This window comes from Periplaneta americana, chromosome 6 (assembly GCF_040183065.1).
Source record: "Periplaneta americana isolate PAMFEO1 chromosome 6, P.americana_PAMFEO1_priV1, whole genome shotgun sequence".
Taxonomy (NCBI): Eukaryota; Metazoa; Arthropoda; class Insecta; order Blattodea; family Blattidae; genus Periplaneta; species Periplaneta americana.
This window is the reverse complement of record NC_091122.1, coordinates 132,944,643-132,962,419: the sequence shown is the minus strand read 5'-3', so window position 1 is coordinate 132,962,419 and position 17,777 is coordinate 132,944,643. Positions and strand designations below refer to the sequence as shown.

The 17,777-nt window shown below is 33.8% G+C and overlaps 1 long non-coding RNA gene across 1 annotated transcript; it reads left to right on the top strand.

Moving 5' to 3' along the window:
• The first annotated feature begins 766 nt into the window (after window positions 1-766).
• LOC138701750 (uncharacterized) lies at window positions 767-17,389 on the top strand. The gene is made up of 2 exons (XR_011332680.1): window positions 767-1,431; window positions 12,746-17,389. It is a non-coding gene; the product is annotated as an uncharacterized lncRNA (long non-coding RNA).
• The last annotated feature ends 388 nt before the right edge of the window (window positions 17,390-17,777 follow it).

The following is a 17,777-nucleotide window of genomic DNA, read 5'->3' as shown; positions in this document are numbered from 1 at the left end:
TATTGTACCATCTCAACATTACAAATATTACGCTAGATGCATGCTAGATGGTGGCAGTAGTGAGCAATGCCTTCTCGTCGAGAAGTTCTCCATCTATACACGATGGCAATGTTACTAGTCAAGAAGGCTTTGTTGATTCAGTTTCATTTTTATTATTAAAATAGTTGCATTCCGCTTCAATTATCCGAATCCCAGTAATCAACGTCACTTGACAGATGATTTTCAATAAATCTTAATATTAAACAATCTCTGATACGTGACTATCCATAATATCATATAGCAGAAGCTATAACATAACCTAACTAATATACTGTACACAAGTTTTAGAAAAGTTTTAATTAACGATGATGACATAAAAAATAAACATGAATCATTTTAAAAGGAATAATTATTGAATGTACAATTTTCAAATTTGAATGTGGTTGGTGGTTCAATTGATGTTATATTGGACGTGTGCATAATAGAAGTGGAACTCGTTGATTTAGGCCTACATGGTGTATTCAACTTATTCAGAATTTCCGAATGGTGCTCTTCATTTATTTGTAAATCGGATTTCAGAAGATGCATAGGTATGATCAGTAATTTTTATTAATTCTTGTTCTTGAATGCCAATGCGAGTCATTTGAAACTGCTGTGCATCGACTGGAGTGGTTTGTAATTTTATATATAGATTTTTTTGACGGCCAGACCAGCGCAGTTTCAAATGTTGGCAAACAAAGAAACAAATGCTAGGGACGCGATAAAATTAAACAAATGCTAGGGACGCGATAAAATTGTGCGATAAGCAGCCATGATTGGTTGAAATACGTCCTTTCGTACCGTTTTATTGGTCAAAAGTAGTATGACGTAGTAAGAGTGTTAAAGTCGGTGTCAAAATTTTGGCATCGGTAGTGGGTATCTAGTATTGACAAAATAACGGTATTGTCCCATGACTAATCATAAGTATTGCTAGTATAAAGTTGAGATTTGTTGAGAAACACAAACATGCACTCCGCTTCTTTTACTAACATTATCTCTTTCTCGATCTTCATTACAGTCACGATTCACGGTTTGACCCACATTATACACATGCTCTGTTATTCGGGAATTCCTGGTGTCCTTGAAAACCTTGGCGGCCCGCACAAAAGCCGGGCGTTGAGGAAGTCGATTACGTAACACGTTGCCATCAACTGCTGGCTTACATCAGTCTTTTGTACACACACAGACACATCGGACATTTGGCTGCGTTGCCAGTTACGAGTGGAGATCAACCGATCATACTTGCAACATACGTGTAACAGAGGTTTAACTGCAACACGTGACAGTGTTAAGTGTAGGCGGACGGACAGCATTCTTCATCGTCGTATATACGTGATCTGAATATTCAAAATGTCGGAAGTGAACGATATTTTAAGCATGTGTTAGTTTGTAGTGGTCAGACATAATCTGCAGGTAAGTATATTGTATGTACACTTGTATAAAATAACCTCGTCAAGGATAAGGCAAAATAACGAATTTTAGTGAGGTTTGACTATATATTCACGCTATGATAACTTTATTACCTAGTTGTCATTATTTATTTAGTCACTTATTACTCATTTCTCTCATCAGCCTATTTTATTGACATTTCTAAAATTAGTTAAAATTTCACTTGCGTATATGATTTCGTATGTCTACTTTATTTATTTATTTATTTATTTATTTATTTATTTATTCATCTTATTTTCATCTATTTATTTATTTGTGTAATTATTTATTTATTTAGTTCTTTAATTGTTTATTTACTTATTTTATTCATCAATGTTATTTATCTATTTATTATTTATTTTATTTATTTGCATTTTATTAATTTATCTGTTTGTATACTTTATTTATTTTATTTACTTAATTTATTTTATTTTATTTATCTCTTTATTCTAATTATGAATTCTATTTTGTTTATTTATTATTAATATAACTATACATTTATTTTATCTACCTTATTTATTTTATTTTATTTATTATATTAGTCAAGTTTATTTATCTATTTATTCTATTTACCATGTTTATTTATCTATGTGTTATTCACTTATTTATTTTTATTCATTTATTTATAAGTTTGCCTATTTATTTATTTATATTGACATTTGTAAAATTAGTTAAAATTTCACTTGCGTATATAATTTCGTATGTCTTACTTATTAATTTATTTCATTCACTTATTTATTTATTTTATTTTCATCTATTTATTTATTCGTGTAATTATTTATTTATTTAGTTCTTTAATTGTTTATTTACTTAATTTATTTTATTTTATTTATCTCTTTATTCTTATTAGGAATTTTATTTTATTTGTCTATTTATTATTAATATATCTGTATATTTGCTTGATTTATTTATTTTATTTATTCTATTTATCAGGTTTATTAATCTGTTTATTCTATTTATCATATTTGTTTAGCTATTTGTCATTTATTCATTTTTATTAATTTATTTATATGTTTGCGTATTTATTTATCTGTTAATCTATTTATCTATACGCCAATTTTTCTAATTATAGCTTCAGAAATTTTTGAGACACACTGTTTACCCCTGAAAATTAAATACATCAGTTAAAATTGTATATATTTAATTGTTAACACGTAATTACTTAGAAAGTGTGAAACGAACGATTCTGTGGTATTTGGTCAGAACGTGATAACTCCAAAAATGACCTTTTTTTTAGCTGAAAGCGCAGCCCTATATAAAAACAATTCTCTTTCGTTTGGTATAGCCGTGATATCTCCTTCTAATCTTATGTTATTTCATTCACATTTGTATGTAAACTGGAATTATGATTTGCATAGGAAAATAAAAATGCTTGTATCTCAAAACAGGTTTTTTAGAATTATCATGTTTTGACTAAATACCACAGAATTAAGGTTGGCTTCAGATTACCACTGCATTGAAATTAGATTAGGTTTGTTTCTCTGAATAGATTTAATAATTTGTAGTATAAATTCATTTATTTTTATTTTTATTTACTACAATACATTTCTGTTCCATTGTGTCTAAATTTCCTTCTTTCTCATATTTTCTGTCTCTCTTCAGAATTTTTTTTGACACTTCCTTTTTTTTTTGAATATGATCACAGCTTTCATGTTCTATATTCCATTGACAGGGATTAATTCTGTATTCCTCTACAGTTCTTTTCACTTTTTTTACATGTTTTACCAAACTCGGTTTTCTAAATTGTACGTACTTAATTTGAAATTTGTGTAATGTTAATAAAACTGATGATTTTAGGTTCCTGAAATTCATAGTAGTAACATGAGTAAATAGGCATTTTAGACATAGTACAGGGACATCATTTTATTTTTACTAACATTTTTAATATTAACCTGTCTATACTTTTAGAGAACCGGAAACACCGCTTGCTCCCCCCTCCAAGACTGGAGTTCGATGATACTGGCGTAAAACACAAATCACTCTACTAGGTATAGGAAGGAATAAAAGTAGTTCATCCATTTACGTAAACTAGGAAATATCGCGATTTTGAGTTTGATAATTTTCATTAGGTTTTTCTTTAATCAAAGTACAGTACTGTATTAAGAATAAGTGTTTTTACTCACGAAGTGAGTTATCCATGCGAACGTATTCATTATGCAGTGTATATTATACTGTCTACAGCACTTTAGCGTACAATATAGAGAAAGAAGTTAAATTGAAAAATAATCATAATATGAATATTTAAACACAATTTTGAAAATGGTGGCCGTTCATTTCGATACAGGCTTCAGTTTTTTTCTGCATATTATCGCACTATGGACTATTGCATCTAATTCCAATTACCAGTTTCGTCCTTCGTACTAGTAACTCATGTTGAAATAATTCTGTACCTACTCTACGTACTGTAAATTCAATCTTCACTTCTGCCCGACCCGAAAATATAAAATTACTCAGACATGCTATCTACTGTCCAAGTGGTTATGCCGCAGGATTGTAGAAAGTGAGGAAATCACGTGACAGTTAATTACTTAACGAAGCCCTTTTATTTAAGTTAAATTAAACAGCTGTATAATATTACGTAAACTTCCAATTCCTAAGAGAAATTAATGTTTTCAGAAAAGAGCTAAGACAGCCCAGCTATTACAGAGGGGCGAGCAGAAGCAGGTGGGGGAAATCGGGATGCGACGTAGGCAAATGGACAGTACCTGTGCGAAAATATGATTCAATATTGAAAGCTCTTTCGTCACTGGAAAACGAGAATATATTTCTGGAACGTACTATACTCAGTAACTCAGTACTGCTTACTCTCTGCGGTTTTGGTTCTGTGTGGAGTTGGAACTTCCTTAGTAGAAGAGGTGGGAGTGAAATACATTAAAAAACTCAGGTACAATAAAAATTGAAGTAAAAATAAAATGATGTCCCTGTATAACTGTTACAGTAGCATTGTTTTTACATTAAACGTAAAAATACATTATCGGTATTATCTTATTCCCTGAGGAAAGAATAGGCATTGATCCTAAAATCTGGGGCCTAATTGTTGCATTTTTTTTTAATTTAATTGCATCTTATTGATTTCCGCTTGGGCCGAAGAACTGGTCGTATTTTTTCCTAGGTTTCCCAGACTGTAAGGCGAAAGTCGTGTAATCACACGCTGAATACTCTGCCTCATCTCGCCACATACCTTATCGCTATTACCAATTCCATTCACACTAAATAACCTGTAGACGATACAGCATACTAAAAAATAACAGCCATTATTATCTTCTTCTAATGACGCCATGATTAGCCCGCGTTTCTTCTTACATTTTTCTTCTTGTAGCCGGATAGTAACATAACTCTCTCTTCAAGAACTGTTCTGTCATGCTAGCGGACCTGAAGAAACATTTTAGCTGAAATATTTTAAGGAGAGAAGATTGTTATAATATGATGGAAAAGCTGTGTTTTTTTTCCTTTAAAATATACTTTGATATGTGAAATATATATGCATCTATTACATAAAATTTAATGCGCATTTATGGTCATGTCAGTTGCTGCCACACTACTTTTAAAGCTCTGATGCATAGGGTGTTCAAGGGGAAAGAATAGTTAAATATGATGGAAAACCTCTCTTAACTTCATCGTAATGTCGATGTTTCTGCCTCATACAATGCCACTCCATACAAAGCACTTCACTAGTCTCTTCCTTAGTTCTTTTTCTAAAGGTCTGCAAAAGATGCTCCTTTTTCTATTAAAAGCTTCCTTGGCCGTTGATATCCTCCTTTTGACTTCCTGGCAGCAGCTCATGTTACTGCTTATAGTACACCACAAGTATTAAAAGCTGTCCACTTGCTCTGTTGCCTCATTTAGAATTCGCAAGTTTACCTTCTTTGTTTTTTTTTCCCTATGACCATTGTCTCCGTATATATTATTTTAATGTACCGAAGTACATATGATATTTCCATGCAGATATTCTGCGTCATCATAAGTTGAAAGAGTAATGGAACGGAGAAAAATTCTCTCCGGCGCCGGGATTTGAACCCGGGTTTTCAGCTCTACCTGCTGATGCTTTATCCACTAAGCCACACCGACGCCGGGGTGGTATCCGGTGTGGCTTAGTGGGTAAAGCATCAGCACGTAGAGCTGAAAACCCGGGTTCAAATCCCGGCGCCGGAGAGAATTTTTCTCCGTTCCATTACTCTTTCATCATTGTCTCCGTCTTATTTGCATGTAACTTCATCCCATAGCGCTCGCAGCTGTCATTTAGCTCTTACATAAAATTTAATGCACATTTATGGTCTTTTTATGTGCTTTGACGCCATTATTAAAGCTTGGCTGCATAGGGTTTTTAAAATAATATTTAATGTACATAGTTGGTAGCATTGATAGTTGGTAACATTTGTACTACAAAGGTTGGCAGAAATATATTAAGATGTCAGCCATTACTAATGATCTGAATAACAAAATACAGTCCACTTTATTTAGTAGTTTTAAACTTTTTTACAAGAGATACCAGGGAGGGGCGGTGTGCATTCGTTCCCATTGATCCTCCTTTCGACCGGATGATAAGGATAGCATATAAATACATTTTTATGCAACTACAATTTGGAACAGCTTCGAGACTTGTACAACGACATGAGAAACATCGTACGGTACGGTATTAGAACTTTACATGGTAATAGTGTTAGAAATAGTAGTCTACAAAACTGTAAGTATTACAAAATAGTGGGAACAATTTAGTAATTGAATCTACAAAGAAACTGGACAAGAAATAACAAAGTGGTAGGTAGCTAAATTTACGAACGATTGGACGAAGCACATGGCGTCATTGCACAAACTGTAGTTAAAGTTAGTGTGGTTGTCAGTGCAATTATATGGCTTCACATAGCGACTTTAATCACGATTTGTATCGAACTTGGTCTAGTGCAATCAACGGTAATCGGCAAACATTTCTACGGGAATATAAAATCGTTGCTTATGTGATCACGCGCATAGCAAGATCAAAATTGGGACTCGGAGCGTCATTACAATTTCTGGCGCTAGGTTCGCCTCACAGTTCCATTAAACAGAGCAGTGTATATTAGAGAGTACCGCATTCTCGGCAGCGGCGGCCATATTTACTCCTCACTAGGCACAGAAGCGTAAGCAGTAATGCTAGAAGGAAGGTCATTAAAGGCGATATCACACATGTTGTTGTAGTTTATTGAATACGAGAGACAAGGATTAATAAACATTAATGTCATATGCAAATTAAGCTTTCAGGAATAACTCCCTGTAAAGTTAATTAATAAATAATCCGGCCCCGGAACAATTTTTCCCTAGAAATTATTCAAATTAACTTTACAGGGAGTTATTCCTGAAAGCTTAATTTGCATAATACACGTCACTGTACGTAACAAAAAACCACAATTTAAAGTCACACAGAGTTAGTGTGCACTCAAATGTTGGTTGCTTGACGGTTGTCAGCCCACTTTGAGGTCTGTGGATATAGAGGGAAAAATTGGATCGGTGTCGGGTAGAGTTCCCGGGTAGCGCAGTGGGAGAGTGTTGGTACGTTTAACCAAAGGTCCCGGGTTCGATACCCGGCCCCGGAACAATTTTTCCCTCGAAATTATTCAAATTATTGTCATACTGAAATGACTCATTAGAGATAACATTTTATTATGTATGTTATGTCCATTTCAATAGGGATAACATCAGCAATTTTCTACTGCAGTTCTCATACCAACACTTCGACTGCTACATTTAGCAGATTGTTGTAGTGCATTTTCTATAACAAACAATTTTCTTAAAATAAATATATTCTAGTCCTAAAATACAGTGATAAGATGTTTTCAAAAATATTATAACATATTGGGAACGTATGAGTTGAAGTGTTAATGAATAAAGACTTCAAATCCTTTAATTTCAACTCATTTTCTATCAACGTTCCATATTTTTCTGCATTTAGAATTATATCAAACACGAATTTACAAGCGTATACAAGTGAAATTGCCTTGTACGACTTGAGAGTCACTAACGTTCTAATAAAATGTATAGAATCATCCGTGTTATGAGTTATTATAGATAAAAATAGATTTCATAAATAATATATAACTTCATCATCATCATCTGCATTACGGTATGGACCATAAGATCCGTTCCACTCCAATCAAATCAAAACTGGATTTGATTGGAGACTTTGAGTAAGATAATGTCCCCTAAGAGGTTACCAACTTATTTTGTTTTATTTTGCCCACCTTGACGTTTTCAATTATAAATATGTTGTCATTACTTCCCTATGGCTTTTAAGGAACCCGAAGGTTCATTGCCGCCCTCACTTAAGCCCCCTATCTGTCCTTAGCCTGTGCAAGATTAATCCAGTTTCTATCATCATATCCCACCTCCCTCAAATCCATTTCAATATTATCCTCCCATCTACGGCCTTCCCTAAGGTCTTTTTTCCTCGCCCATACGTGCTAGAAGTCCTGCCCATCTCAAACGTCTGGATTTAATGTTCCCAATTATGTCAGGTGAAGAATACAATGCGTGCAGTTCTGTTTTGTGTAAATTTCTCCATTCTCCTGTGATTTCATCCCTCTTAGTCCCAAATATTACGTTATTCTCAAACACTCTTAACCCTCCGCTGGACACGTTAAAAATGTTACTTGTGTTGTCAAATGGGTCATGGGGTCTCAAAAGACCTCACATACACAGCAAAGGGTTAATCCTGTTCCTCTCTCAAAGTGAGAGTCCAAGTTTCACAACCATACATAACAGATAATATAACTGTTTTATAAATTCTAACTTTCAGATTTTTATAGCAGAGTAGATGACAAAATCTTCCCAACCGAATAACAAGCATTTCCCATATTTATTCTGCGTTTCATTTCCTCCCGAGTGTCATATAAATTTGTTACTGATGCTCCAAGATATTATATGAATTTTTCTACCTCTTCGAAGGATAAATTTCCAATTTTTATATTTACATTTCGTATTGATATTCTGGTCACGAGACATAATCATATACTTTGTCTTTTCGGGATTTACTTCCAAACCTTTCGCTTTACTTGCTTGAAGTAAAATTCCCGTGTTTTCCCTAATAGTTTGTGGATTTTCTCCTAGCTTATTCATGCCATCCGCATAGACAAAAGGCTGTATCCCGTTCAATTCCAAACCCTCTCTGTTATCCTGAAGTTTCCTAATGCCTTAATTTTCTAGAGCAAAGTTAAGAAGTAAAGGTGACAGTGCTAAAGAGCCCGCAGTGAAAATATTATGTCGTTGAGAAAATTAATCATTGAAGTATATTCCTCCTCTTGTTTGTGACTTAATGCTAATTTTGTAAATCGACAATTGATTACACATTGATTAACTGCACAACAACACGGCATTCTTCAAGATAACAATGAAATATCACACTAGAAACCTCTGTTCCTACGCAAATCTTGCGTTGTACAGTCTCTCCGCAGGAGTAAATATGGCCGCAGCGTCGGCATTTGTCGGATCAAAAGAATGCGGTACTCTAATATACACTGCTCTGCTATTAAATGATGAGTAGTTCCAGAGCCATATAGTATATAGAAAGCCTGAGCCTTGTGTCGGCAACACTGTAAAAACTGTCAAGCGGAGGCCTACAATACAAAATCACGTGTTCGTGTTAATGTCGATTTTGTATGTAAATTAATGTTATAACATAAGTGTGTGTCATGAAATTATGTTCGCGGTCGTACCTAACGTTCATTGTATGACTTGAGGCTTTCCCGACGTTTGATGTAGAATACCTCTTCTCGGGTTCTCAGCCAGATGAATTGGAGATTTGCTTCCAAGCTTTCGACGGCTAGCTTGTCTGTAATGCGAAATAGTACCTGCACAGTCTATTGTTCCTAGTATCCTCATAAACTCAAGACTGTAATATGTTCATACATGCACAACTACCTTTCAGCACTACACTCATTTCGTTGACAACTCACTCACTGTACTGGAACTGCGACACATTTCACTGATACTATGCTGATTTCACTAACACTTCAAAAACATTTCACTGTTCAAATACTTTGCACTACCACTATAAACTATAAAACGTCACTGACACAAACACATTCACTTACACAACACAGTTCACACTTCACTGACACAACGCATTTCTTCACTGATACAACACTTCATTAACAAAACATCAATTACACCCTTTAAATCAGGTATGCTCAAAATTGTAAAAGCGCCGATTACACGGATGATGCTGCTCTGCATAACACTCACAGTGTACGGACTGGGCTCCGCAACTACATTGCAGCACCGCCCGTGCCATCGCTCTCACTCTCTTACAAATAAGGATAATAAACTGAATTTGAAAAAGGAAAGAGTATACACTATAATATTAAGTTATTACATTATTTATTATATTTTATATAGTTATGATACTATTATATCATATATAATGGTATTTCCATATTCCACCATACATTGCAGTCTATTCAACATGTGCATTCTTTTCTGCAAGTAATCGGAAACCTATTTCGAACGAATTTACTGCAATGCGCAAAAGATGATCATCTGTTAATCGGGATCTATGTTTGAATTTTTGGATTTAGCAACCTTCATTCTCAAAAATATGTTAAGGCAAAGATAGCTAACATAGTGGCAGCGAATAAGCTTATCTTGGTATATTTCGTTTTGTTGATATTTTAATACTTCTATGCTTGTGAAGTCATATTCTCCGCATTTAGTTCTGAATTTGTAAATCAATGAACTCGTCCTAGAACTGCACTCTCACAGATTGTACCAAATTTACTATGAAAGGATTAACAACAAGATTAACATCACTCTCCATACGTCTAAAATCACTAATTCTATGTTCTCTAAATTTACATTCGAGCTGTTCCAGTACAGAAATACAATTAACTATATTTTGTTCACGCACCATAGATCTCTTTACAAGTTCACCATCCGTGAACAGTTTTAGTGCCTTAGCTAATTCCCAACATACTACATAACTTGCTGCTAAACATAAACTCTGAATTGTTCGACTCTCTTCAATGTTCGGCCTTTCATGAAGTGCTTTCAGTTCTTGAAGCTGTAGTGCACGTTGCACCCATGAAAAATTATTTTATCATAACATGTATCTCTGTTGGAATAAAATCACTACAATGACAATGATGATAATAATAATAGTAATAATAATAATAATAATAATAATAATAATAATAATAATAATAATAATAATAATAATAATAAAACGTTGGTATGTGAATACATATTACAGAAAACAGCTTCCCTGTCACTTCGGCATGTTCTGGGTGGCAGAGCGTATAATGTGTTATGTTTCTCAGTAGTATTCCTGACAGTACCTTACAACATAGTAAACACTTTACGTTTTTACCGAACGCACAACAAAAATAGTCTTCCTCCCAAACTGTACGGAATGATCGTTTGCTTACAGAAGGTTTTGACTGTGTTATTGTCCCGCACTGTTCGTACGTTTACTAAGTGCTTGAACTGCCTTCTGTAGCCATCCGTCGAGCTTCGAACGAGGAACAGCACGCTCTACATTGGAAGGTTGTGATTACAGAACGTAATCGGGAGTCAGAGAATGAGCAAACCTGCTTTAAATAGTGTGTATAATGTACTAGCATCTATTAGTAAAGTCCTTAAGCCTATTTTTAAATACATTTTTGATTATTGGCAAAACCTTTAGTAAGTCTGCAGGTAAAGCATTCCAGTCCCTGATAGTACGATTGAGAAAAGAAAACTTTCCAGTGTCCGTCCTCTGTGTTCTTTCCCTCAATTTATTATTATTATTATTATTATTATTATTATTATTATTATTATTATTATTATTAATATTATTATTGTTGTTATTATTATTATTATTATTATTATTATTATTATTATTATTATTATTATTATTATTATTATTATTATTATTATTATTAGCAGTGGAAGGATAGGAAATAAATGCCATTACTGATGTCATTTCAGTTGCAATAGATCCGAGGAACGCATCGAGTCGAGCGTTTGCCGTGGAGATGTTTTGCAAAACAAATGATTCAGTAGTTCTTACGCAGAGTAGGTTCCGACATTTTAGTGTGGTTGGAAATGGGCAAGTTCCCAGCCGTAACACAAATGTATTGTGGATAAACAATTTCATAACGATTTTTTCAGCATCAAAATTTAAGTCAACAGGAAGGCCAAGGATCGCCTGTATGCCAGAGACATGGCAGGTCGACGCTAAATAACCTCGTAGTTGATACAGCGTCGTTAAAGAACGAACTTAAAAAACATGCGAGGCAGTGTAGTACTGAACTTCAGAGTCAGGCTCCAGGAGTGCATTAGAAAAAATGGACGTCATTTGGAGGGTGTAATTTTCAAAACCTAATTTTGTCCTTTTCATCAGTAAATGGCAATAATGCTTCTTTTCGAGAAAAGAATAAAAACCAACTTACATTAAAATACAACTTTGTTGTCTCATTTCAAAAAACGTCAGATCTTTTTGCCAGACCCTATACTATATCCTGGCACTTTTTATAAAAGAATTAGGTCCATTTTTCAATTAATCTGAATTTTAAATTGTTCCAATATTGATATTTCTATATACAAAAAATGAAAAATGTGAATCAGTTAGAAAAAAGTTTTAAATGATACCGTCCTCTTCTCTTAAAACACTGAAAATCAACCAAGCAATCAATAACACTGTACAACATAAAATTTGTCCTTTTTATAAAAAATATGTATATTCGATGTGTATTGTTGTCGTAAAAACGAATATGCAGTTAGTTTTTGTCCAGCACGTACTTTTTCTCCAAAATAAAAAGTTATTTAATGTTAGTTAAATGTTGCACTACTTTCACCTTATGGGATGCAACATGTCACTGAAAGTACACTTTCCCTTCAGCCACCTGGATTTCTTTCCAAAAAAACCTTGGTGCTGTAAGCGATGAACACGGAGAGAGGTTTCATCAAGAAATATCTACCTTCGAAAGCGCTTCAGTGGAAGGTGTAATGCAAGTATACTGACTGAATATTGCTGGTCACTCATCAGAGATATTGCAGAAGTTGTCTACAAACGTAAAAGATTAAAAAATACATTTTAATTTGTAAATTTTGGCCAAACAAAGATTGCTTTATGTGCTAGTGTAACAAATTTGTGTAAATAAATGAAGTTCGTGTACCATAAAAATGGTATGTGCTAGAAATTTTGGTTTTCAGAAATGAACTCAGCACCTCTCATTTAGTTAAAATTACGCAATTTCATCTAAAGGACAGAAACAAAGTTTAAATTTGTTGTCCCGTGTAATATATCATGGACTTACGTGTTCTCTTTCTAATTTATTTCTTTGTGTTTTAGAAATGAAGATCATGACTGCATAAACGCGGATGTAAGATGGAAATAGAAATACAGCTTTTTATGAGGCTGTAATTATACAACGGTTTTCTGTTGAAGTTATATCAAGAATCAAAATGATCAAGTTCTTGTGATGAGTTTTAAGCCAGTACCACAACGTGGAAGAACATGCCTGTAGTCTCGAGGAAATATTTGTGTTACTTTCTATGTACGTTAACGACTGTTAATTGACAATACTTGTGTATAGTTTGTAATGTCTGACGGAGAACCGATAGTGGTGGGAGTACTGGTGGGCTCGACCGTTCTCTTCACATGCATTGTCATCATCTGCGTCTGCAGAACCATACAAGGACGACAGGAGGAAGAGAGTGGAGAACCTACGATTTGGTGCGATTTTATTTCGCATACTTGTTTGCACTGTGGCTGCTGTAACTGCCAAGATGTGAACTGTTGCGACCCAGGTGGTGGTTGTTGTGATGGCGTGGATTGTGGCGGATGTGGTTGCGGAGAGTGTATCGGACTTGTAGATTGTAGTGGGTGTGTTTGCTCTGTATAAATTGACCAATTTTAGTGGAAACCATTTTCATTTATGAACATCGAACCTCTAACAATTGACAACTTCTCAACAGATGGGTAGAATATATATTATTTTAATGTACCGAAGTACATATGATATTTCCATGCAGATATTCTGCGTCATCATACTTCGTGATTTAAGACGGCGCTTATTCCGTCGGATCCCGGCCAACTAGTCACTCATAACAAGAGCACCTCAGCATAATGTGTGGACTTCAGTCCTACGTTCATCTATGACGTAGTGCAGAGGGTGGCCACTAGAGGGAACCCAAGAGTTGGAACTTAAACTAAGACGATTCTGTCTGACGCCGGGGTGGGTATCCGGTGTGGCTTAGTGGATAAAGCATCAGCACGTAGAGCTGAAAACCCGGGTTCAAATCCCGGCGCCGGAGAGAATTTTTCTCTGTTCCATTACTCTTTCATCGTAAGATGGGTAGAAGTTTGATTCATGATACATGCTACGAGATTTGTGGTCTATGAAGTTTTTTTAAATGGTGGATACTTGAATTTAAGGGTAGAGGTAGACTTTTATGATAAAAAAATTATCATTAAGTTTACCTGTTACATTTTGTTTAATTAACAACTTTTTTACTTTACTGTGTTGTATTGAAACTGTTATGGTATTTTACCTTAAGTGACCAGTTTTTTTAATGAAGTGCTTTGTGTAGAGTATAATATTGTATGGGCAGAACATAGACATTACTGCAAAGTGGAGAGAGATGGCTAGAAGCATTTTAAATGTGAATATGGATAAGAATGAGGGTATGAAATGGACAGACAATAAGAAATAAAGCTCTCCTAGAAAGAGTAGGTGGAGAAAGAATAATGCTGAAACTGATCAGGAAGAAAAAAAGAAATTGTCTATGCCACTGGCTAAGAAGGAACTGCCTGCTGAAGGATGCAGTGGAAGGAATGGTGTACGGAAGAAAAAGTTCTATAGGATGATAAAAAACATTAAGATATATGGATCATATATGGAAATTATGAGGAAGGCAGAAAATAGAAAATATTGGAGAATGCTGAGTTTGTAATGAAAGACCTGCCTTGGGCAGAACACTATAAATGAATGACTAGTTTTGGAGACAATATATGCCAGCTTCAGATTGCTAGTGAGGTCTAGCGCTTTCTTCTGGTTTCTTCTTACTGGTGTCTTAGCGGATGTGTGTTTATGATTGGTAGTGTTGAGTCGAAAAGACCTTGCTTTCTGATATTCATTTGAGTGTTGAGGATGTGTTGTGAACACCCCCATGAAGACACCATCAAGAAGAAACCAGAAGAAAGTGCAAGACCTCACAAGCAATCTGACCATCTACGCATTCCCATCTAAATACCAACAGGAAGAAACCAGAATGAAGTATAGGATCTCACCAGCAATCTGTCAAAAATACATACACAACACTCAATTGAATTACAGAACACTTATCCTTTTTGACACTACACTACCAATCACAAATTCACCCCAACCTCTACCTACACGCCCCGACCGAGACACAAGCAAGAAAAAACCAGAAGAAAGTACAAGACCTCACTATCAATCCGACAAAAACATTTGCACAGCACAACCTCAACACTCAACTGATATAACTCATCCCAGCCTCTAACTACTGTACACACCCTAACCGAGACACCAGCAAGAAGAAACCGGAAGAAACCGCCAGACATCACAAACAACCTGAAGATGGCGTACACACCGGTCGAAACTATCATTGAAGTAAAATAACGTACAATAGACTCTAATATATTCAATATAAACACCGTTAAATTAAATTTAACATATAATTACTTATATACACACATATATGGGCCTACAAGTGTTAAAAGTGTGTAATGAAGAATGAAAATATATTTATATTTTTTCATAGAATGGGTTTACATATTTCTCTTTATTGCGGTAAAAGAGGTATTTCTAATAGTGTGTGACATATGTTCTTTTTATATGCGTGCATGTCGCTTTACCCTCCCTTTAAATTTACTATTTGTCTTTCGTATCCAAAAAATTTAAAAATTGCATTTATTTATGTTCTTTTTATATGCGTGCATGTCGCTTTACCCTCCCTTTAAATTTACTATTTGTCTTTCGTATCCAGAAAATTTAAAAATTGCATTTATTTTCCCTGGTAAGTTAAAAAGTTTTAGATACAGTTTAATAAATCTTTGTTCACATTCGAATTTTTTCTATAGCATTTATAACATTGAATCTTAAAATAATAATGCATTGCAGGCCCTATTAAAATTTAAGAAAGTATTTTTCACTAGGAGACTAAAGTATTTACTTCATAATGTTCATGTAATAACTGTTAATCTTCTGAAGCAAGAATACTTTTAAAAATTCTTGCAGCTGTGGGAAATATCAGGGAAATGTAGAATAATTGCTCCTTGAATTTAGTTTTCTCTCATTTTCCAAAAATTTAAATTTTATATTTCTTTTCCCTGATAGCCTACGTCAAAAAGTTTTTCAGATATTTTATTAAAACTCTGTGTCCTCGTGTTTTTGGTGTCAACATCATATGCTAGAATATTTTCTGTAGCATTTATTATTTTTATAGAAATTATATGGGCAGTGAAATGTTAAATTAATAATTAATTGTATAAGCTTAAGAATTAAAACAATCTAAGGATAAGTAAAATATTTTAATTTACGGTATTTACGTATTAACTATAAATCTTCTAAAGAGAGAATAATAATCTTACAAATTCATAGATTTATGGGAAATATCAAGGAAATACAGAATATTTGCCCTTTAAATTTCTCCTTGTCTCTCGTTTTCGGAAACTATAAATGTTGTATTTTGTTCTCCCTTATATCTTAAATTTTGCATACTTGTATGTTTTTGACATCTTAACATATTGCATATCAGAATTTCTGATTTATCATATGGGCAATGAAATATAATAATAATAATAATAATAATAATAATAATAATAATAATAATAATAATGCATTGTATAAGAATTTTTTAAAAGTCCAAAAATAAGTACATATATTTTTGGGAAATATTCGGAAAAACCGGTATAATTTCTCTTTAAATTGAATGTTTTTGGGATATTTTAATAAATATTGGCAGGCTTGTGTGTGTGTTTTGTACGCCTTAAAACATACACTATAATTCTTGCTATAGACTTTTTAAATATATTTTTAGGAATAATGTGGATAAAGAAATGTTAAAATACTAATTAAATCTTTAAAAATTTAAGAAAAATATTTTTCTTTCGTTTCAGTGTATGTTGTTTATGTTAATTTACAAACTTTCCAAAGTAAAATTAATTTTAAAATGCATAGATTTGTGGAATAATCAAGAAAATGCATGATGATTGTTCAATTTTGTTCCAAAATTTTGGAAATAAACTATTTCAAAGTATTAAAAATGCAGAATAAGAAGAATGAATGTGCTTTATGTGTGAAAAATTCCACTTCACTGGTACTGAAGGATACTGAGATATAAAATGTTAATTTACACTTAATTTGTACAATTAGGACACTATCTCCCCACTTGAGTCATTCACACATACGTTCGCATCTAAAGATAGGCGCCCAAGGTATAGGATTTGCGCCGAATACGTTGTAATCAGTGTACCATGGAAGGCGAAATTACATAGCACTTCGTGATGATGGAGGAATGGCGGTATGCAGCAGGAGAAAAGGAATACTCTGCTAAAACCTACCACCAAGCATCGTCTTCGTCCGCTACAAATTTCAGCTGGATCCACCAAGATTCGAACCCGGTTTACCAGCGTGGGAACCCGACGATCTAGCCAGCCGTTCAACCAACTGCTGGGCCTTGATGCGTGAAGTGAAGCAAGTCCTTCCCGAGCTTTTTGATATTTCGTGTTATTGTCAATACAACTGTGTCGCTCTATCGTCTATTTTTTTTTTGTCACAGCCTCTGAAGTTGGTAAGCCATGTATGTTACATTTGATAGTCAAATATTGTGAGAAAAAGTTTATCCGAGTTCTTGGCCGTCCGCTATCTCGTCCATTTTAACAAGGATTTACTGTACCTGTCTGTTGTCTTGCCATTGAATTGTAAATTAAATAACAGCGCAGCAATAAAGAAAAATAATTATTATTTAATCACTTTCGTATTTCTTTATTTTATTGCTACAGTAAAGATAATAAGTTTATTATTTTTATATATAAAAATCACTCTAGCATCATCAGAAAGAGTATTTACTCGTGCTTAGGGGACATTGCACAAAATTTTAAAACAAGTATTTAATTAATGAACAAATAATAAAAAGTAAAAAGAGAAAAAGAAAAACACATATTACAGTAATTGAAAATTTATATTGCTTCCATAAACAATAATTTAATTGATTTTTAAAAATAAGAAGCATTAGCAAATTTAATGTTTGGTAATTTAGCTGTTATCTTGATATAGAGCCTCGGACCGACGTTGCTGCAGTGATTTTAAGCTACAGTTTTGGTACATTTATGTTCTATCAAGCATATGGTGTCTGAT